Genomic DNA, 5232 nt, shown 5'->3' with positions numbered 1-5232 from the left:
CAACACGGCTATGGCGGCTCGCGAGAAGTATGCACGAGTCTGCGTGGAAATGGATCTGCGCAAACCGCTTATCTCGCACCTAACTATTGGGCGGTACCACTACGTGGTAGAATATGAACATCTACATACGTTGTGTTTTTCTTGTGGCCGAGTGGGTCACCGGAAGGAAAAGTGCCCTGAATATCCGGTGATTCCGTTGGAGAAAACGACGCAAAATGTTACCGTTAACACACCAGGGTCAGATTCTGGGCCGGGTTCATCAAGGCCCATGGGGAACAAGAATAAGGAAATTTGCACAGAGGAGGAGAAAAGTGGATATGGGCCATGGACTATTGTCCCAAGTAGACGGAAATCCCAGTAAGGAAAGCACAAACCTAAAGCCTAACAATACAATGGTGTGGACGCGCCCCGCGTGAGGGTCTCACCCCACAGTTCATACTCGATTTGTCACGGTTCTTAATCTGAACCAAAGAGTCCAAATCTGACAAATCGTTTTGGAAAACAGATTTGTAGAAAAGAAGTGCCGAACATGGACTGCTTTACCAGATACAGAGTCGCCACCTAAATATTTTTTATGGGGGAATTTAGGAAACCCTGACTCAGTGCCAAAGGCCACGTGTCCGTCATCACCAAAGTTGTCTCGGCTCGGGAGCTTAGGTACGATTGGGGAAGGTCAGCTATGAGCACCCCCTCCCGCCCGATCCGAAGATCAGCCTCTACTAACCGTGATATCCGTTTTTGAAAACGTTATGTGTTCTTATTCCGGTTATTAGCCTAGAATTACTATGTTATGCGCACAACAAACAAGTATAGACTAGCTCGCCTAATTTGGAACAAAACATTGCATATCCGTTTGTTTGGAAAATGCTTTGGAATTTGCTACTCACAAGTAGGCTAAAATACGGATTTCAACGAGTTATCCCAACTCAAACAATCCAACCTTCACCCACAGGCATTCAAGCAGTTCATCAAATAAGCATCTAGCCTCATGGTAATCATGTTATCATGTTAACGTTCACACTCATGTGAGATGCTAAAGCATAAAGAGCTCACCTAGTACTCCATGCCAAAACAAGAACATGTTAGCAATCATGCATGATCCAAGTCCATGTTTAAATGCCTAATGCAACGCATACGGAATGTCACTAGAGTAGGCTCGGCTAGTCTATAAATGACATGCGAAAATGCACAAGTAGCATGTATTCAAGTTAGATTTGAAATACTTATGCAGTTAGTATGATGCGCCGAGCTTGGTGCATGCAATACTGATGAATGATGCACGCATTCATAGCATAAGGTATGCTAAATCAAATATGACCTAATACTAACCATCAAAAGCAGATAAGTAAAAGGGAGAAAGAAGTGGGGGTTGGAAGACATGCACACACGCACCCACACTTATTACAAGTTAGCCCTCACTCGGAGGGACCGAAAGAATAATACAATTTAACTAACTAACAAGCTAATTAAATATTACAGACCACCTAATTAATTAAGCAAATTAATTAATCTAATTTAAGCAATAAACAGCCTCGGGAAGAGGGTCCAGTGCGATGCGTGCTCGATTTCGCTCGGATGTCACTGTCATGCACAAGCTGCCTCTGCTTTGACTGTTCTGCTTCTCTGAAGACTGCACAAGTCCCAAGGTTGCTTCTCTGAGTGCTGTGGAGCACCACCGGCCATGGGGATTGGTCACCGGCCATGTATGATTGTCACCGGCCACAAAATAATCCATCGGTCAACAATGGATGGCCGGTCGGCACTTAAGATGGCCGGCCGGCCAAATCTTCCTGCAAAAACTGGTTTGACAGCAGCAGAGGACAGAACTTGGCATGGCAATGCATTTCAAGCAATGTATGCACCAACCACACTCTTTATCATATTTATGACTCAAAGGAGGATGGGCCTCGATTCTCGGGCCACCAATCACGTATTTCCATGCATGATGGCCCAAAGAATCAAGTGTGCTTGTTGATATGGAATGCAATGCACATAACCAAGCAAATTGAACTCAACCTCTATCACAAGTAATTCAAGAGGCGAAGCATGCATGCCAATGCAATGCAATCCTAAGCATGTCGACTAGTATGCAACATGGAAAATGCTAAGAAGCATACAAGGCATACAATGGTCATGCAAGACATAGGGCATGAGACACTGCAACTAACAAGTATGCAAGGCACAATGTGGGTGTTCGAGCATGCAAGCAAGCATGTGACTTCATTCAATCATGCAACTCCAATCATGCAACAACACACAAATATGCAACAACATACAAGGTGGGCATACAACAACATGCAAAGGGGTGGGCTTAAACTAACACGGGTAGCTTGCAAGCTTGCCAAAATCAGTGGCCAATACTAAGGAAGTGAGGTCCAATACACACACGCATGCATGCAAATATGGTCCAACACTTAAGCATATGAAGACAACTTGTAAGCACAAAAACATGGACTAATGACATGCAACATAAGCTCTAAAAATCATGTTAAAATGGCGCCAAACCAAGCCAACAAGACAAGCATAAGAATGCAATTAGAGGTCCAAAACTCAAGGCAAGCTAAGGAGGTATTGAACTACCCTTAGCAAAACCAAACATGGCATGAATTAAAATGACCAAAAACAGAGTTTTAGCATATTAAAACAAAACCTAAAGACCACTTAGATGGCATCTAAATGACTTAAATTCAAGGGCATGCACAATGACCAAACATAGAGCATAAGGCACAACCTCATAAGGCATCAAAGAGGCATCAAAGGCAAGTATGCAAGCATGTCATGAGGACTGAAATGATGCTATAAGTGGTGTCAAACCACTGAAATAAATCAAACAATGCATGCTCAACACTTCACACATTTAAAGCCTACAAGCTAAACAATGTAAAGGGGCTATGCAATGCGTGCCATGGTCGACCAAAACAACTAAAGGCAGACCTTAAGCATGGAAAAACAAGTACAAAAGCTTCACAAAGCAGGGCCTAAAACATGCTTGAACAAGGGTCAAAGCCTAGATGCATGTTAAGGCTAAATGATGGCATTACAAGACATGTATGCAGAGCATGCAAGGTGTGTCCAAACCAACTCAACACAATGCTATTTCATGGAAAAATAAGCATAAATATCAGTCAAGGCATGGTCAACACACACTTAAACTAGATGCTCTCTCAAGAGGCAAAAATAGCCCTTTTCAAGGACAACAAGGAGAGGGGGTGGCCCTCTCCTTCCTAGGACCTCAAGGCACCATCCTCACCACTGAAATCCCTCAAGATTTCAGTGGTGAGGAGGCCCAAACACAATGGTCCCAGAGCTCAATCAAAATGGCACAAAACAAAGGCCAAACAAGCCTTAAGAGGGGTCAAACAACCCCAAAGCTTAAAACACCCTTAACAAACTACTTAGAGCAGACAAAAACAAGACTTTTATATGTTATATGCTAAGCTCAAAAATAGATGCAAGATAGGCTAAAAATCTTTGCAAAAATGGGATAAAAAGGGACAAAAGTCTTACCCTTGTAGACCCTCTTCACAAACAATGTTCCAGCAGCTCTTTTGGTTCCAAACCAGTCCAAAAGCTTCAAGGAAAGACCTCTGGTACCTCAGCAACTAAGAAAAGGTGTGATGGTGGGTGTTTGTGCACAAAAATGAGACTAAAACACACACTAAACACAAGAGAGAGAGAGAGAGATATAGAGACAGAGGATATATGTAAACCCTAACCTTAAAACTCAAGCTCTGAAAATATTGTCTAAGTTGTCTAACCCCGGAACAAGAGAGAAGAGGTTCTCTTTTATAGACAATTAGTCTTGTAAAGCTTCCAAAGGAAGCTAACAAGAGGGCAATCTCTCTATACACGTGTATGGAGGGGGTGACAGTGTATGCCAGCTGCACAAAAATATCTGCAAAAGCAGACGCACAGTAGTCGGCCGACCAAAAATGCAATTGACCAAAAAAAGATAGCCAGTCGGCCATCTATAGTGCCGGCCGGCCAAGAATTTGGCCGGTGGCAACAAAACACAGCCGGTGGCCTCAAGCCATGGCCGATGGAGTGTGGGGATGGCCCACAAGCCATTCCCTGCCCCTCCAAGGCAAAGCACAAGTGCTTGGTGCAAAACCAGACACAAAACAGTCGAGTCGAGAGATCCTGAGGTAAGGCGCGTAGCCGAGACCTCTGGGAACTCAAGACGAACACAAACATGGATGATCACCGAGTGTTCAAGCGGTGACGTCCAAGTCTTGAGGACGGTCAAAAATTGGGTGTCTACAAATGACAATAGATTTGAAGTCCTAAAATCGACTACAGTGCATGGTGAAAATAGTAGAGCCCAGGAACACTATATAGACCTAGATTTGGGCCACAACATTGCTACAGATAATATTTCTTATGGTCCAAATCAAGGACCACTGCCAACTAACATACAGAGCTCCCCTAGCATGGATGTGGACCAAACCCAATTGGTGGAGGATATGAGGCCAGCTTCAGGGCTGGGTCTGGGACATGGGTCAAGTGCAAATGGAGAGACCCAGCAGTTAAACTAGGCCACAATCCAAAACGAGGGTTCAGCTCTTAGATCAGACGGCAATACTAGGCAAACAAACCCTAACTCTCTCACTAGCCTCAAGCCTTCCCTTACTGCTCATACCTCACCTGGTTCAGCTATTTCAGTAGGCGGTAAACCCTTAGCTCATCGTCTGAAAGCTTGAGGAAGGAAATCACTGGGTCATTACGAGACACAAGAGGCCAAGGGATATGGAAGAAATTGCCGAGAACATCATGATGACAGAGCATCGAGTGAATCAGTTCTGAACGCTGTTGTTTATAGAACTCGGGAAAGAAGTTTATCACCACGTTGGAATAGATTGGTGGCTAGAAGAAGTGAAGCTTCTGATCCAACCATGATGGGAGATAGACTCGCACAATGTGAGACACATGGTGTTAGTGAAACCAGCGAAAGCAATGGAGGCCGACCAGAAGTGTGTGAGAAGCATCCTGGGGCTGCTTGAGACAGAGAGCTGGCTAACCCTCAGGATGTCGTCTATGGATTTGCTGATCTAGAACTGTAGGGGCACCGGTAATGACCAATTCCGTAGGAACCTGCGTGAACTAGTGCAAATGCATAAACCTGATATACTTATTCTCATGGAGACCAAAGTGGAATTGAACTCAATGGGTATGTTTTTCAATAACCTTGGGTACACTGCATTAACCCATGTAGACCCGATAGGAAGAAGTGAT

The sequence above is a fragment of the Camellia sinensis genome, chromosome 1 (assembly GCF_055761805.1).
Source record: "Camellia sinensis isolate YWXY chromosome 1, ASM5576180v1, whole genome shotgun sequence".
NCBI classification, from domain to species: domain Eukaryota; kingdom Viridiplantae; phylum Streptophyta; class Magnoliopsida; order Ericales; family Theaceae; genus Camellia; species Camellia sinensis.
This window is presented reverse-complemented; position numbering follows the sequence as displayed.